General features: G+C 38.2%; 1 pseudogene; it reads right to left on the reverse strand.

The window, feature by feature from the left end:
* Positions 1-10,016: 10,016 nt before the first annotated feature.
* Positions 10,017-20,552, reverse strand: LOC139479458 (uncharacterized; annotated as a pseudogene).
* Between the last annotated feature and the right edge of the window lie 4,633 nt (positions 20,553-25,185).

Here is a 25,185-nt window from a genome sequence, read left to right on the forward strand (position 1 = left end):
GTTGTCCGAGAATATATTCTGCGTTGAAAAACAGTAAATTTCTCCGCTTTTTATCGTACACCGATAAAAGTACTGTGCGACATTTCTTTTAATTAAGAAGCTTTACGGAAACGAACAAAATACTGCCTAATATCTGAACGACATAACTACATATCAAATGGAGTTATATGCGAATGTATAACGACATACATTCAATTTCAAAAGTAGCATGCCGTAAATGAAGAAAACTGCTTTTTCTCTATGACGTCGAAAGGTGACAGAGGATTACACGCGTACAAAGAAAAGGGGACATAACTCCGCTATGCTTAGCTCTAGTTTGTTGTAACTCATGTCACTTGGTGAGAATTAGCTGTGGGTAAGGACAATGTATTTTCGTGGTGTTTTGTTCAGGAGGAACCAAACTATTCCAACACAAATATCGATATTGAAACTGTACACGTTTAGTTATAAAATATACCCATAAGAAATTATGAAATCGTACTTCATAAAAAAAGGGAAAATGTAATGAAATACCCTAAAAATAAAACCATTCCTTTTGACGTCATGGCTGGTTTTATGTCTTTGATAACGTCGGAAAAAGACGACACTGGTATTTTGATTAATATATATCTCCCCAAATTATCTTTCATGGTATGGAAAATCTCGATGTGTGGAACGGAATTTGACGCTTTTTCGACACAACATAAAATGACTGCTCTCACCAAGTAAATAATGTCTTGAATATGTAAACAATTAGATAGTTTATCGTGTATCTTAATTGGACAAGACACGCACCTGTTTAGCATCAATTTACGTAATAAAATTCCCAAAAGAATATTTCAAAACAACCAAACATATATTCAATATTGGACATATATTTGTTCATTATTATGTTATTATTTCTTACACAATAAAAGATTCGAAGAAAGCTCTGTTGGTATAGAATTATAAGGATAATCGTATACGTTTGAACCAACGGGGTAATAATAAACATGGGTTATATTTTTATACATTTTACAATTCCTGGAGGAATAAAGTAAACTGTTTACTATCCCGTGATCACAATATTGACAAAAGAATGAAACCATTGATTATATAATGCAAAACGAGAGGAATAATTCGTAAATTGTTTGTGTCTAACGCGCACCTGGCGAATCGTTAGGTATCACTGTTTTCTGTATCCAACGACATAAAAGACAATTCCAAGACCAAGACATTTCAGAAATGTGTGCATATATTTTACCAAAACATATTATCCATTTTGTTAAAGTAATATATTCAGTTTTAGTTATAAAATAAAATGAAACGGCTATTCATGGACATTGGTTATATGAACTTATAATATTGACTTATTACACATCCCAAGAAATACGTACATGCTGCAGTTACATTTACACTTCATCTTGTAACACTTGTCCAAAGGAAAGAAATATCGTAGTCGACACTATAAACCTATCACATTGTTATGTAAACAATGTTCAAACAAACAGGAGATTATCAAAGGTTCGTTCATACATGTTGTGGCCTACATGTACGTATGATTTCATTTTGAACATTGACAAATATCCAAAGTGAAATTAATTGTGTGAAAAAATGTATAAAAGACATGCAAAATATACACCATAACTGAAACTGTAAACAGCATGATACAATGATCGTGTGCACTCTCATTCAAGGACCTTTAATGGAATTACCAAATATGTACAACAATGTTGACGTATGACATCACTACCTGTGACCCACTTTTACAAAATGGCGTGTACACTGTCGACAGTACGTGGGATTGTACGAGGGGACTTTTGTTGATTCAGGGATCGTATAAATGTGACATGTAAGTAATCAGAAACATTCTGACAATCTATGTACTGTTGTTTGTTGTCATAATTTTCATTGAAACAAACGGAAATATTCAGAAATTCCGATAAATACCGTTGTCGTTTGTGCGTGATTTTGCGTCAGTCATGGCGTCAACCAGAACGGTAACTTTGACAACAAAATATCAAATCATTGCAATGTATCTATTTGAAATTCCCTAATTCTTCCTACGATTATCTTCCCATGCATATTCTTAAAATGTTGAGCCTATAACTTTAAACGAATAGACGAATGGATATCTCAAAATAGGAGAAAATGCTACACTGTGTAAAATCTGGATTTTGCTTTGTTTACATTTCAAACAAATGCAGTTTTTCGAGCACAGCGTTCGTTTTCACACCTAACATATTTTTCTTGATTTCATCCAGCCACTTTGTATTGGTGACAAAGACCATTGGTCATTTGATTCTAAAATGTATGAGGAATACAAGGATGTGTGTATGGCAGCTAAGTTTGAAATATACGCGATGTTACAGGCGCCTCATAACCGGTGTACCTGAAACGTGATTTTGTAAACACTAGCCAATATGGCGGAAAGTTCACTTCGGCGTTCGTGTTTGCGTATTTTCCAAAACATTCGAAACGATTCTCGGGCTATAGGAGACGTTTTGGAATGATCATTGGTGATTTCATAAAAGACAGATACCCGTGATCACTAATATGCTATTTTTTTAAATTCATTTCTCCGAGTAAATATCCTAAATATAGATTTCAAAACATGCTGTAAATAACGCCGTGAGCGGTGATATAGTAATGTGTAAAAAATGGCGACATTTACAATGTATCTAATTTTCAGAGATCATTTTCAGTACTTTTGCTTGGCCTAAAATGCCAGTGGATGATATCACAGAACAGGAAATTTCCCACCTTATTCAAAACTGTGAAGTGTATTTGTGTGGTTGATGTATTTTGAATTTTATTCGACTTCAAAGTGAGGGTTCTAGAGGAAGGACATATATGTCCCTCTAGCATCCAGATCCAGCGATCTTTTTGTTCCAAAGGGCAGTAACTCTCCTTTTGAAATGATATAAGCGACGGTCCAAACTGTCGCTTCCGGTCTGGTTCCCGGATCAATGCGCGCTGCGACAACTACTGACATGTAGAGACGGAGCCAAGCTAAAGAGTTGTCCTGTTGCACCTTCGTTCAAAAACGGTCGTTTACAACTGAATACATATAATTTTTTTTTGTAATACTTTTTTTATTCAGGGTTCAGGATACATTGTACATGATATAGTGCATATTAATACATTGACTGTTTGCACATCATTTGTAATGTGAGACTGATATTACAAGTGATAATAAATGATTTAATACATAATATAATTATATGTATCACATGATGGAGTCCCCTTTTTTTATCATAAAAACAACAGCCATTCACACTTCTCATACAAACACCATTTACACGCTTTCACACAGGGACGCCACAAGCACTCTCATACACACACACACATCATATTCTCAAAGAGAGATCTCAAATCTCAAGTCAGTGGTTCCAATTGAATGATACGGAAATGTAGACAATAGCACATGGGCATACCATAATATACGCATGAACACAAGCATATATATTACATATATATATACATACACACACACACATATCCTAAAATTCAAAAAGGTTATGGTACATCATCCAGTCTTTGTTAAATTCCAAACCTCTGTTGTGGACAAAAAACGTCTTTTCTCTATCTTATAGCGAAGTTTGAGTTCATTCTTTAAAAACTGTATATTTGGTAGTATATTTTGAATTCTACATCTGTAGATAAAGTATTTTGTGAACAGGATGATAAAATCAAACACTTTATCAGTAATAAGATTTTTTTTAAAGCCAAAAATAATAAATTCTGCTGAAAGATTTAGATTATGAATGTGTCCACATTTGTCATTTATCCAGCTCATAAACTGTTTCCAAAAATTCTGTACAATATCACACTCCCACAAGAGATGGACGATCGTCTCTCTTTCATCACTGCAAAAAGTACATCGATCACTGTCAACATTCTTGATATAAAATAGAAATGAGTTGGTTATAAGTATCCTATGAGTTATCCTGAACTGAAACCACCGAAGCTTTGTATCTTTGGTTATTTTGATAGGTTTTATAAAAATGGATTTCCAGTTTAATTCACCAAAAATAAATTCCCATTTCTGTCTGGCTTTCCAACTAACCAAAGGTCCCAAAAGTGTATAGTAGGCATGTTTGGAAACTTTCTTTAATGAGAAAAGTTTAGTCAATAATAAACTGTAATCTAAAGGGCTAATGGTGTTCTCCATGTTTAGGTTTGCCTTCTAAATATAGTTTGAAACTGCAGAAACTATACTATTAAACTGCATGATTGGCAGTGTGAACTCATGTTTTCTACAAAAGTCATTGTATGACAAAAAACAACCATTTATATCTAATAAATCGCAAATTCTATACACTCTTGCATCAACCCACTGTTTCCAAAAAACAGTTTGTTTGTCAATCTTGATATCTGGATTATAAAATAGAGGTTCGCTTACCAGTGCATCAAAGGTGTCAATTGTAGCCTTATTAGAGAGTTCATAAAAAGCCTCCAAACAGTCTTTCCAAAAAGGATTGAGAGTTTGATTACTCAATTTCTGGATAAAAGAGGACCCGTATTTGTGCATAGTGGATAATTTTGGATGACAAGACATCAACAACACCTTCCAGTTGGTCTGATAGTCTTCAGACATCACCTTCTTGATCCAAGAGATTTTCTGAAATTTGACATACTTAAAAAGGTTACATCCCATTAGTGAGACACCCATTGTAAGACAGTGGAGTAGGTGGGATTAATTAAACAAACACACCCAGTCTACCCACTTAACAATGGTCACAGCCCATGATTAGCGCATTAATTAATAAGAGTGGGGCAGTGATTCTTTTTGAATATTCTCAGGTTTCTGCTTTTTGTCGACGGTGAAGAAGACAAGATGCTGGTATTTGCAACTGATGATCAGCTTAGAGTCCTCCAGTCAGCATCCATTGTCTACATTGATGGTACTTTCTCCGCCTGCCCAGATCTTTGGAATCAGCGTTACATACTGCATGCACGGAGAGGATGCATTACCTATCACCTAGTCTACGCATTGATGCCTTATTGTCGGACTACAACATACCAACGCCTCTTTGCTCAGTTGAGGGTCCACATCCAACAACTACTGAACCAACCATTCAACCCAGACATTCCAGGTCGACTTTGAAGTTGCTGTCATGAGGGTTTCCACAGTCGCCTCAATGCATCACTGAATCATCGTCATCCTAATCTCTACAGGTTCATCGAGATCATCAAGAAGATTGAGAAATCTGAGAAGACCAAGCTATCTCAGTTAGACCTAGATGCAGCTCCACCAGCAGGAAAGCGTGTGTACAAGGAGATTGACAATTGACTTTCCAGACTGAAGAATCAGCTATCCCAGGGTGTCAAGACACCACTCCAGTTCATGGATGCTGTTGGCAAACTTCTGAAGATGGATTAAGGTTGTGTCAGTGTGACAACCTCGATGTGAACTGTGATATTAACTTTAACTGAACTCTAAGTGGTGAATATGTTAAAACAATGGATTTAAGGGATGGATGAATTAAAATGTTGAATGAAATAAAGTAAAAGAGGGTATCAAGCATCTTGAGTCATTTCTTTTGTCTATAAGAAAAATAAGACAAGTCCATTTTCATGATAGGGGTTAATTACCTGATTAACATGTGCAACCAGGTTTGACATTGTTGTTTTAAAGTGTCCCACAACTGGGCTGTCTTACTAATGGGAGGAGACCCTTAAAAACATCAACCATCCCCACTCCTCCATCTGCAGAGGATTTGCATATCACTTGACGTTTAATTCTATCTGGTTTATTATTCCATAAAAATGCAAACAGTAACTTGTTCAACTCCTTCATAAACTGCTCTGAAGGATTGGGCAACGATAAGAAAAAATAATTCAATTTAGAAACTAATAATGCCTTAATAACAGCTATCTTTCCTAGAGGAGTAATAATTCTTTTCATCCACTTTTTAATGATTTGTTCAATTTCATAAAGTTTCCTTCTATAATTCAAATCTTCAATTAAATCAAAATCTGTGGAGAAAACAATTCCCCAAACTCTAAAAGTTGCTGGATTCCATTTAATATTCAATTCAGGTATATACCTTACATCACTATTCTTTCTACTCCCTATCCAAATAACTTCGGACTTATCATAATTTATTTTTAAACCTGAAATATTAGCAAACTGTTTTAAAGTATGAATTGTTTCTTCGAATGAGGTTCTGCTTCCATCCAAAATGAATTCAGTGTCATCAGCATACTGTTCTATGATATTTTCTTTACCATTAATACATAATCCTTTGATATTTTTATTTTTCTTAACTAATATTGCCAGTATCTCGGCACATAAAAGAAAAATATAGGGGCTGAGGGGGTCCCCTTGACGACATCCCCTCTGTATATCAAACCAGGCGGATGTTCTTCCATTCACAGTTACACATGACTGTATGTTGGTGTACAAGACATTTATCCATTTTCTGATGTTACTTCCAAACCCCCAAAAAGAAAGACATTTTTGTATAAAGGACCATGCAACAGAGTCAAAAGCCTTTTCGAAATCAACTAATAAGAGCATCCATGGAATCTTATGTTTTTCAGTATAAAATAAAATGTCATATAATAACCTGGTATTATCACCAATGTATCAATTAGCCATGAAACCAGTTTGTTCAGAATGAATCAAATTTGGAAGAACAGTTTTTATTCTTATATATCCAACTTATATGAAACATTAAGAAGCGAGATTGGTCTCCAATTTTTTAGGATTTTTTTCGGTCTGTTCTCTTTTGGTAGGCAGATAATAATTCCTTGTTTTTGAGTTACAGATAACTCCCCCTTATTAAAGCCTAAATTGATGGATCTGAGCAAAAAATACCCAATGTCTTTCCAGAATTTTTTTTAAAACTCTGCAGAAAAACCATCCGATCCTGGACTTTTGTTATTTTTCATGGATTTCAAAGACTTCAGTAGCTCTTCGTAGGTCAGAGGATTTTCCAAGGTATCGGACATAGTCTTATCTAGAGTAGGAATATCAATATCACCTTCGTTTAGTAATCTTTCTAAGTCAAAATTAACAAAATCATTTTCCTGTGAATTATATAAATTTTGATAAAACATCTGTGTTTCTTTTAGAATTTCCTTATGATCAATCAAGATTTCACCTATGATCAATCAAGATTTCACCGAATATTTTTAACTAGCACATATTTCGTAGTGATTATTAGTTTATAATATCAACATTTGTTGAGTCTTCAACTACAAGACGAATTGTCACTCTGGAATATAGCGGGAAACACGTCATGAAAAATGGTATATTGCCACGGTATTTTCTACGTCAGAAAACAGCAAGGCATTCTGTCAGTCTGGGCTTACATATTGCATCGATGAAATAATGCAAACTCATTTTATTTATCAGCCTTTGTGTTATTTCCCACAACAATTCAAGCATTCAAATCACAACAAATACTACCATGGACTTCAATTTAATAAAATTAGTGATACGCCAACATTTACAGCACATAGACATCTTTGACAGGCCTTTACCAATGATCTATATAGTAAGTTTACATTCGTGCCTTTACAAATAATTTAAGAAGAAATAACGTTCAATATAATAAAACAACTGATTTTAAATGTTACTTTATATATCAAAATTAAAGTTGCATCTGAATATTTAAATTTATATTATTTTTTTTAGAAATAGGCCAAATGAACATCTATCATGCATCTTACTCAGTTGCAATATACATACCGCTCATCATACTTTGAAATAAGAGATTTACCCATATTATTCTGCCCCTATAACATGTGTCCCACCATTAAGCGCTTTGAGTCATCACAGGTGTTAATTCATTCATCCATCATTTCTTACAGAATTCTGATACTCATGCTCTTAAAATAGAAGTAAATTACAGAGATTTGTCCCAACAAACAACAAATCATACAAGCTACCCCACAAAATGTGTATGATGCATAAATAGATCTAAATCATAGTTTTATCTTCTTGTTTTAGTAACATAATATTTATTTTAATGTTGACAAATTATTTCCCATACAAATCCACACACTACCCTACTGTATCTAAGTAGCCTGATTTTCATTCAACAGTACTTCAAGACACCTGTAGTATTAAGTATATTTTGTAGATATTATTATCATCCAGCAAATATGAATTTAGAAAGTTTATCATCAAATCTTCTGATGGTTAAATAAATGCAAATTGAACCCCACAGTCATTCCATGTAGATAAATGGATTTATTTGTGTTATTTGGTTTTGAATATAACAGATTATACTTACATATGTTACAATCAGTGTCTATAATCAGGCCCAATATGTATTTTGACTAAAAATTTCAGCCAATATGCATATTGACTGATTCACTCAAGCAAGGTATATATTCTTTCTTAAATTTTCATTAATTTATTATTGCCTGAAAAATAGGACCAGATTTTAGACAGACTGGCTGAAATGAATTAGACTGTATAATTTAATCTCCTCAATTATATTTGGATCTATTTTTATCTTATCAAGATCAAAGTAACTTATGTAAGAAATTAAAAATGTTTTCACAATGAATTGATTGATTCTCCAAACCTGAAAGAATACCAGTCCTTTTTTTATGTTACTTATCTTTATTGGCATAATATTCAGTTCAGAAACAGATGACTGCTAAAAAGTCATGCATGTGTAATCAAATACTAGTACACATGCACAAGTGTGCCAAGATATTAAATAAAATAAGAGTCATTGTGCAATGCAGATATCTTTTGGTGTGAAGAGAAAAAAGAATAACATGAATAATTTGTTTATGTTGGAATTTGAAACATCAGATTAGAACAAGGTAACATAAAAAGAAAGGCCTAATGAAGTTAAGAATCAGTTTTAACTGTGTCACAATCATATGATTATTGTCAATGCAAACTGGATGTAGACACTGCATTGTTAATACAATCAACATTATAGAGATTGACAATTAGTATGAATATATTGTTTTATTTTAAAAAAATTGTAGTTGGTACAAATACTCTTGAATATGTATTTTAACTGAAATATATAGGGTCCTCTGTGTCTGAAATCTTTCTTTCTACTTTGTAAAATTCAAAAAAGGCCAAAATCTTTCATTGATCATATTGAAATATGATCATGGTAGTATTTGGCAACGAACAGCCACCGTTCATACATAAAATCCTTTTCTACAACATGCACCAATTAACCCTTAAATATCAAAACAGATTTCAGTTATTTCCATTTCTTTTATTTTGAACATTGAATCATGATATCTAGTTGATGACGTAATTTTACGGTGCCTGTTACTCTTACAATTTCTTGAGAACATTTCCCATTGCTCTCTGTTATATATCTGACAAATACTTACATGTGTTGCTGTCAATATTCACAACATTCGGGCAACGTTGCATGAGACCTTCACATTTCGCGTACCGTATCGCCTCACAGCTGTACTTACTGAAATGCATGCATATGATGTAGCCTGCTCGGCGATGCTACAACATAGATATAGGAGGAACGTATACAAAATCTACTTAATTTTTAAAAGTGTGATATTCATACATCAAAGGCAACACTTTAGTACCGATTGCAAAACGTCAACAAAGCGACCTGGGATGAACGATCAGCTGATCTCACCGCATCGCTTCGAACGCCTATCTAGGGGTTAACTATACAATATAATCAGTCGTGGTCATCCCTGATGTATCATTAAATCAAAGAACATTTGTTTCCGGACATGGCAATGGATAAATAATTTTTTAGGCGAAAAGATAAACTGTCCACACACAAGCGTGACCGATGCCGACAGAGGTGAAGGTTACACTAGTTAACTGTCATTGTAACGTGTAGTGCTCGTATCGCGCATACCACATGCGCCGTCAGTTTAAGGTTGGACCCATAAGATCGCCCATTGACTTCAGCATAGTTCTCCTTTTATGCTATGCGGATTTACACACTATGCACACTTGATTTTACGTTTATACCTCCATAAACGCATAAAGTATAGGATTTAATTCTTTAACAAAGTTTCAAATCATATGACACTGAAAAGTTTTAACATATTTCACTTTGATGATAGATAACCAGTGATATCATTTATTAGCTGAGTAGATCGTTAATTTCTCTCGCACAAAGAATAAATTTATCTTTGTGTGAATGTTGTCCGTACACAGCTTCCTTCAGTCGACTGTTTTGTTCATCTGTCAAAGAAAGAGATGATTGACTACCATGCGCCATGCTGGTTGTGTGTGATTCCATATCAGTATCAAATCCATATGCTTGAACCGCATCGACAAGGCGGGTTGCAAACGAAGGTACATCGCCAAATATTTCTTCAACAGAAGTGTGTCCTGAATCCGCATTGTTCAGGATACCATCAATCCAGATTTGTTCAGGTGAACGGTTACTTTCTGTTCGCATTCTGTGACAGTTCCAACCACATCGAAAAGATGTCAGTCGACGGTTTATTTCCGGAACATAAACGAAGTGCAACGCATAAATGTGCTGAGTGTTCACTACATCAAGGATACCCTCATCCCCAAATGCATAAAACTCCTTGTAAAATGTTTCAGTCACCTCTTTATGAACGTCACGCCAGAGTCGCTCAATTCTCTGATTGTGAACCGATCTCCCATGAATGTGACTTGCTCATTGGTATCCTCGGATCAAATTCATGGCATATGCGACTTTGATGTTTTCCATTCCATGATCGCTCCTAACCCTCGATGGAAGACCATAGCTATCTAAGGCTTGAACAAATACCCTCAACACATCATCAGCCTTATTGTTATCAGTGCATTCCAGTGCTGTTATGAACCGAGAAAAAACATCTATGCATCCATGGGTTACCAGTGACCATCTGAAATGTATATTTCAAAACAAGTTTATGTCATAAGTGTAATGTATTAACTCAAAGACTACATATTGACTATTAACTACTTACATATGGTGAAGGATAATCAATAACCAGAAACAACCTGAACGAAAAGGCACAATGTCAACGGAAAGTGGACGCACCTGTTCAGTTTCATATGAGCATCCATGTGCCATAAACTGTTTGGGGATGGTACAGACTAAGTACGCCTAGCTACTGTCCTCCACCATCGTGTAGCCGTACCAGTTGGGTCGACTGTCGTCAGGGCGGCTCGGACTCCGCTGCGTTGGACAGAGACCCCATCAGAACGGAGATACCCATTCATCATCTAGGAAATATATATAGTATGGTGTTCTTGTCATTGAAAATTCCTATGATTAAACTTTCATATTACATCAAACAAAAGTTAAACTAACAAGGGGCGCAAATGGAACGCCGTTTTGCGTTTATGTTACTTACCAAGCACGACTGCTTATAGCAAAATTACAACTGTGAGGTCATTCATATACGCTTTAGAGTCAGTGAGTTGGATTTAACCCTCTGGATGCCGAGGGTTTTTTTCTGATGCACATTTTCCTAAGATCGGAAAAGTGAAGGTTGTTCGAGAATTGCGCTCACGTGGCACTGGATATACCCCTGGCTATAAAATTACGCATAGGTGGAGAATATTAAATTTCCTATTTGAAGGTGTAGAGTTAACTGCAAATATTAAACCGGTTTAAAAAAATACATTTCCAATAGAGTGTTTGTCCGATCATTTATTCTGCGTTGAAAAACAGTAAATTTCTCCGCTTTTTATCGTACACCAATAAAAGTACTGTGCGACGATTGTTTTTATTTCGAAGCTTTACGGAAACTGTCAGCAAACAAAATACTGCCTAATATCTGAACGACATAACTATATATCAAATGGAGTTATATGCTTATGTATAACGACATACATTCAGTGCCAAAAACAGCATACCGTAATAGACGAAAAATGATTTTTCTCAATGACGTCAAAAGGCGACAGAGAGGTTACACACGTACAAAGAAAAGGGGGCATAGCTCCGCTATGCTTAGCACTAGTTTATTGTAACTCAGGTCAATGTGTTTTAGAATTAGCTGTGTAAACAATGTTCAAACAAACAGGAGATTATCAAAGGTTCATTCATAAATGTTGTGGCCTATATTTACGTATGATTTCATTTTGAACATTGACAAATGTCCAAAGTGAAATTACTTTTGTGAAAAAATGTATAAAAGATATGCCAAAACTACATCATAACTGAAACAGTAAACAATGCACTTTCATTCAAGGACCTTCACCTCAAAGAAATTACTAAATCGTCACCTGAAAACCAGATTGTCCTAAGTCCTCAAAACTCAGTTTCGAGATATTGCCATTTGAACATTGTCATATCGATATCTAGTTTATTACTTATATTTTGCAATTGATTATAAAAAGAACTATTGTCTGGTTGTAAAAAGTAACTTGTAATATGTTTAATTTTCAGTAATAACTAATAAAAATATCAGAAAAAGCCTTCCTGGTAGTAACTGATACTTTCCTGCAAAGAGCAAAACAATAAATCAACATTGATAAAAAGTGCTTTGTTATAAATTTAGCACGGAAATGATGTCAACCTAGAACTCTTTGCAGCCCTGGGTGTACCTGTATTCCTGTCACTGAATGTATATGATGTTGCAGAAATATATTTTGTCCATAGCAACATAATTCTCATAGCAAAACAAACTCGTAAGAGCATTATAAATGAACCCGTCAACAATTCCAGGAACAATTTCAAAACATGAATTCCTCATAACATCAATACAGAAAGATCACATATTCTTAAACAATACAACCATAACTAAATAAATTTCACTTTCCTGGTAGTAACTGACACTTTGCCCCAAAGAGCAAAACAATAAATCTACAAGAAATATTATGTCCAAACACCTTTCTGATCATCAGTTCATGAAACAGTCTACAGGACAATAGACTATTAACTGAAAGTTTAGTGTCCAGCTGCTGATGTACAAGCCACAATATCAGTTTTATAACTTTAGATTATTGCCATAACATTTCACAATAGACCATCAAGTTGCACATGCAACTAAGTTTCTCAGTCGATTAGTCCACTCATGAACTTTTGGTCTGTAGGAGTCATGAATTTTAACATGGCCTTGATGTCCTTTGATTTTTCTTTTGACAGCTCAGGTTTCTTTGATGAGATAACGGCTTTAGGCCATTCAATAACAGTTGGCCTATGCGGGTGTGATGACATCCGCCGGAAGTTCTCCCGTGGACAACTGATACCTTGGTCAGGTCTGCATCAGCAAATGAGTCTTTGAACTCAATTGAGTATGGATCCTTTTTGTAGCATACCAAGTTTTTGACCTTGGTGTATGGCACTGTTGTAAAATTAAGTTTCCTTGATCCCTCAATATATCTATGAAAGTGATCATCTCACTTTCATTGGCCCCTCCTACTGCTTGGGTTTCATTCCATACAGCACAATATCCTTGTGAATCCAGAGAACAATGGGCTGTAAGGTTGTAAAAGCTAAGCTTTCGTCGATAAAAGAAACTTGAAATATTTGCCTGTGGACAACTCAACACCTTTTCCAAATCAAAACATATAACAGCTTTTGTCTTGTCCAGCCTGTCCCTGTTCCTCTCCTCCTGTGTTGCCATCTTCGATTGGAAGTGAGACAGGTATTCTTCCCAAAGCTCCTCATCAATACAGTCATGTTTTTCTTTCATTCTATATTCCTCACATCTGTCGCAGCGGTCTTTCTTTGGTTTGTGAAATCCGATGTTAAAGTCTGCATTGAAAATATTTCGAAACATGTGCTCTTTGACAGGATCTCGTCCATCAGCATCACACCTCTCACAATACAATCTATACATGGTTGCCATGGTTAAATTTTGATCCAGATACTCTTTTTGTGTCTTTGATCTACAGTAATGTGATTATATCCTTGGAAATGAGTTCATGTGATCGCGTACATGTTGTTTACGCTGAGAAGATATTCTGTCAGGTGTACGCATCCCCCTCATGTCTCCCCCTAAAGGTACGTCAGTAGCATGGTTGTATTTCTTCTCAAAGAAATAGGAAACTCGCCTTTGCGATATGCCTAGAGTAGTCAGGTAGAATTCTTTTCACACTCTGACTCTTTCACTTCCTGTAAACACGTAATATGCATAGGAAAACTTCTGTTGTTGTCCTTGTTACCACGGGCTCGACTTCTTTGTTTGTGAGTCCTATCTACTGTTTTGCTGTAGAAAAGGAACTTTTCATTGTCTGTCATTGCCCAAAAGGACACAAATGTACTTTCTCTTTGTGTTATATTGATTTTCTGGCAACATTTAAATTTACATTTTCCTTGACAGTCCTTCGTTGTTTTGATTGATTTTTCTTCTATTCTTCTTCCTGTAGAAGTCAAGTAACTCTGTCCAGCCTGTCTACGTCGTTTTCTTGTGTTATTTTTCCAGTTTTGAGGATCTCTTTTCCTTTTTCTACTTCTGTTGATCTCCTTTTGTTCAACCGTAGTTGTGTCTTGTGTTGTGGTACTGGGCTGCAATTCAACTAAATCTTCATCAGCATCATCCATAACAACGTCCTGGTCTTTGGCTTGCTCAGCTGTTGATGGACGAGGCTGAAGGTCACTACCGACCTTTCCACTATCATCCAGAGTGGCATTTGGTGGACCTACAATCACTTGAGTTTCAACAGGTGGATGTGGAATCTCAAAATCTGCATCATCATTATCAGGGGTGTATTCCTCATCTGATGAAGAATCAGAAATTGATGATTCTTCTGTGTCACTTGAATCATTGAGACTTTGGAATGTATTTAAATCAGTAGTTACCAGTTCAACAGTATTTGAGAAAGGAAGATCAGCATCAGTGGCAAATGAAACTGTTACTTCCTTCGGGAATCAAGGTCAGTTACTGGCTCCACCTCATACACGTTATCAGATGTAACATCGTCATCAGTGTTTGAGATAAAGGCAACAGCCTGTTCAAGGTCAAATGTGCAAGACATCGTAAACATCCTACGAGTTATGTACGGATTCTGAACCTGCAATCTATGAATTCATCAGCTATGCAACACTGAAACTCCTCCAAGATAAATGATTCTTCTAAACTTAAGTCAAAGAACATCAGTGTATCATATGCCTCACACCCGAGTGTAATGCAATTATCGAATGAAAACTTCACACCCACAGCATCAAAATTGAAACATTGTTTGAGTCTGTTGAAAATGTGAATGACAGTAGCTGATGTTATACTTGTATAATTCACATTCAAATGTTCTAGTTTCAAACATGCCTTCACAATCACAAAGTCTTGATCAAACAGCTGTTTGAAAATTGGCTAAGCAGAGAAGCTCAAGATTAGGAAGGCTTATAAGAAATGACAGTGTTGAAACCTGGATGCCAGTGATGTCTAGCCATACCAAGTGATCAGCATGCAGAAATCCGGTCGTGTGTGTATAGTCAATAATGGCTGGGCAGCAAAATACATGTAGGTTTTCAAGATCAAAGTGAACAAAATAATCTGATCTGCACATTAGCTGTTGAAGCTGTGTGAATGACAATTCGGTGATTGATGGAAATGAGATATCTTTCCACAGATTTCGTGTGCATGTAGTTATGCCATGAAACCTCTTGCAAACCTTGCCTGTGCCACATATCAAATCCTTAAGTGGCAAATACTAGTCCATGAGCCAGACCTCAAAATTTCAGGTTTGAGTATCAAAAAGCTGAACAGATCCAATGTGGATTTTCAGTTAGCATGATGTATTAAGTGTCCAAAAAGCCCACCCGGACATTCAGGATCGGTAGCTTAATACACTTTTGGCGGCCATCTTTAAAATGGCCGCCACGCCCTTTCAGAAGAATACTAACTTCAGAAAAACTCAAATAACTCACCACCAAGATGACCTATGAACATGCAATATGGCTTATTTTGTTCACAACAAAATTCTGCACCAGACAGTATATAACAACTTGATTTTTGAATTTATAATTTGTTCCAAAATTTGGAGTTTTTCAAAACATATGGGTATGCGTTGATGCTTTTTTCACAAAGTTCTTTCAAATGTGAACTTTACAAACCAGCAAATTTATGCCCAGATCACATTTGGCAACTCTCTGGGTGTGGATAAAATGCTTGGAGGCAGTTAAATGACCTTAGCATAAGTGGATATGTTTCTTAAAGTTTTGAATGTATGATCTGTTCCAACTACTGCGTTTTATTGAAAAAAAGTGTTTCTTTTTCATGAAGCACATTCATAAGTTGCCCACTTCATAACAGGACATTTTAAGGACACAGGGTTTCATGTAATAGCCTGGGCATCGTTCACAGAATGGTTGGAGACAAATCATGAGGGAGACCTTCACCATCTGGATGAAGTGATCTGTCTAGTCGCTGATCTGCAAGATGATACGCGTGGAGCAACATTCGAATCTACCTTGAATAACGAATCCTGTCAGAGGATCCTCGACTTGTTTGCAGTTTTCTTGGATGGTCTACGTCATGAGAACGGTCAGTTGGCTGTCTACTGGATGCTGTACATTGATCTGGTAGAAATACTACTTGGTTTGATTTGTGCAGACCGAACCGGAGACTGGCATTTGCATCTGAGTAGCATCAGGGATTTGATACCCTGGTGTTTCGCAATGGACAAAACGAACTATGCACGATATCTCCTGGTTTACTATGCGCAGATGAGTGAACTGGATAGAACCTGCCCAGATCTACAACGGCACTTTCTTGATGGTGGATTCTCGGTGCAGCTCCGACAGAGTAATCCATTTGGCAGAATTGCTGTAGACCAGACCCTTGAAGAGACAGTTAATAAGGACACCCAGACGCCCGGTGGGACAAAGGGCTTTAGCTTAAATCAGGGTGCACTGTCTCGCTACTATCTCACGGCAGAGCATAGGGCAAATGCTCTGAGACAGCTAAGAGACCTCATCTCGTTGCAGAGTCCAGGGCTTGGTCATGCTGACTTGCAGAATTCGCGGATCACCAGAGACGAAGCTGATGTGGAGTCTATAGTCGAACTGCTTGAAAGCAGTTGGATAAACCCCTTTGGGAATGAGCCCATTGATCTAGTCTGCATTTCCACAGGTGCAGCAGCACCACCTGATGTATGCAGTGACATTATTAAAGCTCGAGAAAGGGGAGAGGAGGCATACAAGCTGCAGGCGGAACGGCTGGAAAAAGGGTCGGGATTCTATGATCCCATAAAGAAGTTGAAATTGAAGACATTCGCCGACATGAAAAAGGACACTGTGGTAAAAGGAACAAACAAAGAAATTGTTCTGAAAGCAGACAATCGGGCATTTGGTCACATGCTTCTTATTGCCCAGAACAGAAAGCTGGACATGCGAGAGGTTATGTGTTATCCCCTTGGTCAAAAGCCATGGGCACTAGCCAATGGTGATGGGACACTGAAGAAAACAGGAAAATCATCATTAGGCAAGCATATTGAGAAGGACATGGCAATCACTGATATGGCCACCGGGCGAAGGGCAACCATCGTTGATGCCATGGGCATTGTTCAAAAGGTCCATGGGGAGCAACTGACATTTGACGAACTGTCTGATCGAATACTGAAACAGATCCTTACTGACGGACGAGGAAGTGAGAGAATCGATGTAGTATTTGATATGTACAGGGACCAGTCGATAAAGACTGCAGAAATGATCAATCGCGGGTCTGCTCAAGGGATTGTCTTCAGTCAAATCAAGCCCCGCCATCGTATCAAGAACTATAAACGTCTGTTAGCCAGCACCGAGAGCAAGACTAAGCTGACAAAGTTTCTGGCGGATAGCTGGAAAGACGAAAAGAAAAGAGAGCTTCTTGGTAACACTACGTTAATGGTAACATCCGAAGGACTATGCTTTCAGATTACACAGGATAAAGTGACAGAGGTGGAAGAATTGGCTACAACTGGACATGAAGAAGCCGATACACGACTTGTTGTCCATGCCAAGCATGCCGCAGCAAACTATCCTACAGTGATTGTGATTTCAGAGGATACGGATGTTTTTGTTATCCTCCTTGGGATGCATTCAGAAATTGGCACACGGATACTATTGAGAAGAGGAAAGAAAAATCAGATTAGACTGATTGACATTTCCAAATTGGGTACCACACTAGGCAAGAAGGTCTGTGAGGCACTAATAGGTGTCCATGCCTGGACTGGTTGTGATTCTGTAAGCTCATTCGCGGGCAAGGGAAAGGTAAAAGCCGTTAACTTGATCAGGAAGAATGAACAGTTCAGGGATACGTTTGTGCTTCTTGGACAGCAGTGGTCCGTTTCAGATGATCTATTTGATGGCATACAAGAGTTCACCTGTAGCATGTACTGTCGCAATACAAAGGCCAAAGGGGTGAATGAACTGAGGTACAATATGTTCTGTGCCAAAAAGGGTGATTTGTGATCTGGGCAGCTTCCACCTTGTAAGGATGCCTTGCTACAGCATACTAAACGTGCTAACTATCAGGCAGCTATATGGCGGCGCAGCCTTCAGAACACAGTAGACCTCCCTGAACCAACCGAAGGGCATGGCTGGCATCTGAGTGACGGAGACATTGCAATATCGTGGTTAACTGGAGCACCGGCTCCTGAGATGGTTCTCTCCCTGATGGCTTGCAAGTGTCCACGTGTTTGTGCTGAAGACAGTTGCACCTGTATCCAGAATGGATTACCCTGCACCCCAGCATGCAAACTGCAGAACTGTGCCAACATGACAGCGGAAGATGACACCGACCCAGTCCAAGAGAGTGACGATAGTGACATCGTTAGTGATGAAGACTAATGCGGACTTATGTTTTGAACCACAAGTCACCTGGAATAGCATTTTGCTTTCAGTCGATTGATTATTAGAAACAGACTATAATTCCAATTCACAAAACCCTACCCAAGAAGCAGCAGAGCCCATTTTCGATAGAGAGGCCAATTTGTGCATAAAGGCTTTTTTGGGTATGGTTTAACTGATTTCCTCTGATTCGTGGTGATAACCCACTCCAGAAAGCGCCAAATGCAATAAATTATTACCAAAATTTTATTGTCTGCACTTATACTTAAGGGTCAAATAACTGCCCCAAACATTTTATCCACACCTGGAGAGCTGCCCAAGATGATCTAGGACATACATTTGCTGGTGTGTATAGCAGGCTTGACATATGAAAGAACTTTGTGAAAAAAAGCATCAACGCATACCCATATGTTTGAAAAACTCCGAATTTTGGAACAGATTATAATATCAAAAGTCAAGTTATTATATACTGTCTGGTGCAGAATTTTGTTACGAACAAAATAAGCCATATTGCATGTTCATAGGTCATCTTGGTGGCGAGTTATTTCAGTTTTTCCGGTGGTTAGTATATTTCTGAATGGGCGTGGCGGCCATTTTAAAGATCGCCGCCAAATTGGTATTAAGCTACCGATCCTGAATGTCCGGGTGGGCTTTTTGAACACTTAAGACATCATGCTAACTGAAAATCCACATTGGATCTGTTCAGCTTTTTGATACTCATATTCGGTCTGGCTCATGGACTATACGTGGGATTTTACGAGGGGACTTTCGTTGATTCAAGGATCGTATATACATAAATGTGACATGTAAGTAATCAGAAACATTCTGACAATCTATGTACTGTTATTTGTTGTTATAATTTTCATTGAAACCAACGGAATAGTCAGAAATTCCGATAAATACCGTTGTCGTTGTGCGTGATTTTGCGTCAGTCATGGCGTCACACAGGACGGTAACTTTGCAATGATTTGATATTTTCAACAGAAATTGTCAATGTATCTATTTTAAATTCCCTAATTCTTCCCATGCATATTCTGAAAATGTTGAGCCAATATATTGAATGACTAGACGATGCATAGCCCAACATAGGAGAAAATGCTACACTGTAAAATCTGTATTTGTCTTTGTTTACATTTCAAACAAGTGCAGTTTTTCGAGCGCAGCATTTGTTTTCACACCTAACTTATTTTGCTTGATTTCATCAAGCCACTTCGTATTGGTGACAAAGACCATTTTTCATTCGATTCTAAAATGTATGTGGAATTCAAGGATGTGTGTATCGCAGCTAAGTTTGAAATATACTGATGTTACAGGCGTCTCATAACCGGTGTACCTGAAACGTAATTTTGTAAACACTATCCAATATGGCGTCCATATTTTCGTATTTTCCAAAACATTCTAAACGATTCTAGAGTTATTGGAGATGTTTTGGAATGATCATTGGTGGTTTCATAAAGGATAGATACCCCTGATCACTAATATGCTATTTTTGAAATTCATTTCTCGGAGTAAATATCCGAAATTTAGATTTCAAAACATGCTGTAAATAACGCGGTGAGTGGTGATTTAGTAATGTGTAAAAAATGGCGACATTTACGAAGTACCTAATTTTCAGAGGTAATTTTTAGTACTTTTGCTTGACCTTGCTTATCGACTCAGCCTGCAATCATTCACTCTATGCCCATTATATCACACAAAACATCATTATTAGTTAATCTTTTCTTACAGTCTGAACATAACCACAATATTGTTAACAGGGACGTAAACCCAACTCACTCACTGGTTGTTAGCTCGTGTACATATCGTACTGCACTCGTAATGATAATGTTTTCAGTAGATGGTTATTTAAATGATATGTCTATTAAACACACCTCACTTCCTGTATTTGGGAAACTTTCCTTAAAGGCTGCCACTTTACGTTGAACCTCTTCATCGGTAAGATCCGTGTATTTGTTCCTCATGGACATGCCATTGGAATAAAGCTTGTTGTGGACGGTGCTTGCTGAACAACTTAAGGGGAAGTGTACACGCAAAAATCACTTTCTTTCTTTTTCTAAACAAAACGCAATTTTAGAATTAGTTAGTATCTGTGTTTGAAAATATACACTCATTTTTTTTCACAGTGAAAGTAGGAAGCTCACAATAGTGTGAAAGTGATATGCCGTTATGAGGCCTTCGTTTTACGAGCGAAATAGGCCTGAGTTATCCCCCTTAGATTATGACGTAATTGGTGCCAATTCAACTGGGTGCCTGTCTATTCTCAACGCAAAAGATATCAAGGACCAGTTTGCGGTAAAACAACATGGTTTACGACACACTCCGGCGCAGTGGTGACTCAGCATAACACAATTCTGGCTTGCATCTGAGATGCTAGAATCACAAAACTGTACCTACACCACGTGAAGCGGCTCTAACAAAGCATGATGACGTCATAATGTTTATCAATTGGCACCAATGACGTCATATTGCAAGGGACATAAGCCATGGTGTTTTTGTTATGGAAATAGGTAAAAATTTACTTGGTAAATGTGAAAAATATAAATCGTTTTAGTGCAAAAAATATGTTAATTAAATATGATGTTTTTATATTTTTGTCTATGACACTTCTATGTTTACACTTTTAATGTGGAAAAAGTACAAGAAAAAAAGGTTCATTTCCGTGTGAACTTGCCCTTTAACCCTCTTGGTGCCACGGGACCATATATGGTCCCTCACTTTTCACACCCGCATAGTGCCAGGGGACCATATATGGTCCCGAGAAAATGCCCTTTTTAACCCTCTTGGTGCCACGGGACCATATATGGTCCCTCACCTTTCACACCCGCATAGTGCCAGAGGACCATATATGGTCCCGAGAAAATGCCCTTTTTAAACTGTGAATTTTGATATTTAACACTGAGTGCGCAAAGTCAAAACTATAACCACCATCATCTTAGCTTTAACATCGTGTAACTCATACTTTATACAATGCTACGGATTTCGAAATATGGCGAGATTAGTAAAGTGGCTACCGCTCTTCTCGGCCTTTTTCTGCCATGTTAAAAAATTTGAACACCAAGCGAATGACGGCGAATTTTGATTATGCACCCATGTCACAAACACGTAAATATTTTCAGACGAAATCCTTGTTCATAAGCAAAAATATGACCTGGGTGGTCAGAAAGACATATTTTTCCCAACTGTATACTTATTCACGTAAATACAATTCTGTTCACTCCTTTATGAATAAGTTTATTTACACGTTTTGTATATTTTTATCGACTATCAGTAATGGCGGAATGGTCGGTACACATGAGAAAACGACAGTGTATATTTCCGTTACATTTATGACGTTCATTGAATGAATTTATAACCATCATTACCCTAATCATGTCAACGTTATTATCGTGTGACTCATATTTTATGCAGTGCTACGGATTGCGAAATATGGCGCGATTAGTAATGTGGTTACCGCGCTTCTCGATCTTTCTGCCATGTTGAACTTCATGCGAATGAAGGCAATTATTTATTATGCACCCGTCACATACACGTAACTATTGTTGTGTGAGACGATCTCTACTTCCGTCGGAGACATTCGGTTTCCCTCGGAAGTGCTCGGGCAGCCGAGGCCGAGGTGCACGTGGCCGAGCGCTGCCGGAAAAGGGATCGTCTGCAACGAAGCTTCAAGAAAGGTAAAATCCCTAGTTCTGAACTAACAGTCGCGGACCGCATTTTAGAATAACACTAAGCAGATCGTGCCGGACGATCACACTATTAATTGGCGGAACAATCAGAGCAGTTAATCACCATATTGTTCGCGGAAGTAAAATCACTACAGTGGCGCTGCGAACAAAAATACGATTTCTGCTTTTGAACGGGCCGCCATTTTGATTGTTTTGACCGTTGCCGATCTGAAGTGAAAATTTTGTCGTACGATTGGAAGATATTTTCCATTTTTTGTACGGCAAATATTGTAATTATTGATGCTATATGTTATTATATGTATGTCTCAAACATTTTTCATTCATGTGCCACGCGAATTGACGTGTTTGGCAGATTTTGAGAAATTTTGACAGTCTGTTGCGAGCGTCAACAAAACCTTTGACCTCGTGACCTTTACCCTCGTCCGTGATACTTTGCATACGAGCGATTGTTTGTATGTATATTCTGAACGAAATTTTTGTATGAGATTGATTTATTACCACTTTTGGTCCACCGTGTTACCTTTTCATCGTGGATTAATCGTATAATAAAATTGAAATCTGTTGAATATTCTGAGGTGGCAAGACAACACAGGAATCGTCAATATTATCGAGATTGGGATCACACACTCGCTGAGTTTTGCGATATTTTTTGCAAAATACAATATTGCTCAACAATTTGTAGTTTGGATCCCACACCTGCTGTGTGTTGCGATTGATTTTGAAAAAAAATCTTGTTCATAAAGTGAATTAGGTCTTCAAAATTAAATCAAACCATGGCAGAAGACAAAATTTGCATTAACTCTTGTGAAATTCAAGATTTGGTCACAGTGCCTGGCATCGGTCGTTCCACAGCAAAATTAATAATGGCACTCATTGAAAATAATGGGGAAATCACCAGGGAGGAATTTTTAAATTTAAAAATTCATAAAGTCACCTCCTTGGCTGACTATTTTGATTTCTCTGCACCTGGAAGCCCTGAAATAGGAAGCCCTACAATGGGTAGCCAGCCTCTGGCTCAAAGCCTTCTACAACCAGGTATATCAAGTTCAGCCAACATGGGGCCAAGTTCAGCGGCCTGTATGTCATCAGGGTATGGGGGTTTAGGGGGTTTAATGACCCCAGTACATCAACCACCACCTGCTGTCGGTGTTGCGAGCACTCTTGCAACATCCCCTCACATACCACCACCTGTTGGCGGTGTTGCGAGCACTCTTGCAACACCCCATCATATACCACCACTAGTTGCGAGCACTCTTGCAACCAGCATGCCCAACACATATTCGCACATCCTGGCACAGTACTCGCCTTACCAGTACTCACCATACTCACCGCCAGCGTTTGCTCAAGTCGCAGCACTCCGATATGAGGAAGAGTTGCGTCAAAGAGATGCATTAATTCAGTCATTATTGGCAGAACGCCAAGAGCGGACACAACAGGTACCGGTAAGCAGCCCAGTCCAAACCCCAGACCAGAATATCCATGGTGGGGTTCGACCCAAAGTGCCAGCACAGGCAACAGCATCGCGGATTCAAGATGACCGGACAAGACAGCAAAATCATTTAATTTCTGTCATTGACAAATATCAGGCCACACATGTTCAAACAATTCCCCAGCCAAGAAGGGTCGAAAACCAACCAGGAAGAGATATACATCCTGGGCAATTTCTCCGTGACCGAGAGTATGGGGCAGGGGATGTCAGACGACACCCTCAGATTGTTACAGAGCCTGGTCGCCCAAGTACCAGAGAACCGGAGATGTGCATAGAGCCAGCGCTTGATCATGTTGATGATGAGGAATACAGGTTTCCTAACCGAGGAAGGGCCCGACAGCATCAACCAAGGCAGAGCTATGCAAGTCAGGACCGACACAGCCCGGCAATCAAGGTACCTAGGGCCCTGGTCTTTGATGGAAAGAGCCGTTGGTCTGCTTTTTATTTAAAGTTTAGGACTTATGCCAAACGGGAGAACTGGAATTCCGAGGAGTTACGGGACCAGTTATGCTTCTGCATGAAGGACGAAGCAAGTGAATACTTCGCTTCTTGCATTGAGCGAGATCCCGATATCCCATTTGAGGATCTCGTTAAGAAGTTTCAACGGTGGTATGATCGCCAAGAACTTCCAGAAACAGCGCAGGTAAAATTCAACACCATGTGCCAACAACCAGCTGAGTCCCTCGAGAAATGGTCTGAACGGCTCATGTCAACAGCAACAATTGCATTTGACAGATTACCAGAAGACTATGTTGAGCGACAAGTCATCATGAGGTTCTGTCTTGGATGTGAGCAGAAGGAGGCAGGTCAGTATGCAGCCAACCTACATCCCTTTTCTCTAGAGAAAGCAATGGATGCTGTGCGCTCATTCCAGCACACCCATCAGGCCATCTATGGTAAGCAGAGGCAGATAAGATACCTGTCATCTGATCGAGAAGAGGGTGGAGATTTTCAAGTCAGGGCTGTCTCAAGGTCACCAGTAAGCAATTCCAGAACACCAACCCTGGAAAAGAAAATGGACCAGCTGGAGGCAAGGTTCGACAAGATGGAAACCATGCTATTCAGAGTAATGGGAAGGTTTAGCAATAGGCGCTCCCGTTCCTCTAGTCCCGCAACATCACCTGGTCGCAGCAATGAATGTTACCAGTGTGGCCAAGTGGGACACTTTAAGATAAATTGTCCACAGAGAAGCCCGATTAAAGACAAAAGGGTATCATTTCAAGAGGAACAGAGTTCCGGGGAGAAGGAGTTAAACTCCAACTGGGTGGGTCGAAAGGCCTAAGTCCTACCCCGCACTGGAGTGAAGGCCAGCTGGAAACTGCAATCAGGGCGCCACAGCTAGGTCTCTCAAATTCCTTTAAAGGTGCCCACGGGGAAGTCACTGCTCACGGCAATGGTCCTA

This window comes from Haliotis cracherodii, unplaced genomic scaffold, assembly GCF_022045235.1.
Source record: "Haliotis cracherodii isolate W230 unplaced genomic scaffold, xgHalCrac1.p SCAF_4, whole genome shotgun sequence".
Classification (NCBI taxonomy): domain Eukaryota; kingdom Metazoa; phylum Mollusca; class Gastropoda; order Lepetellida; family Haliotidae; genus Haliotis; species Haliotis cracherodii.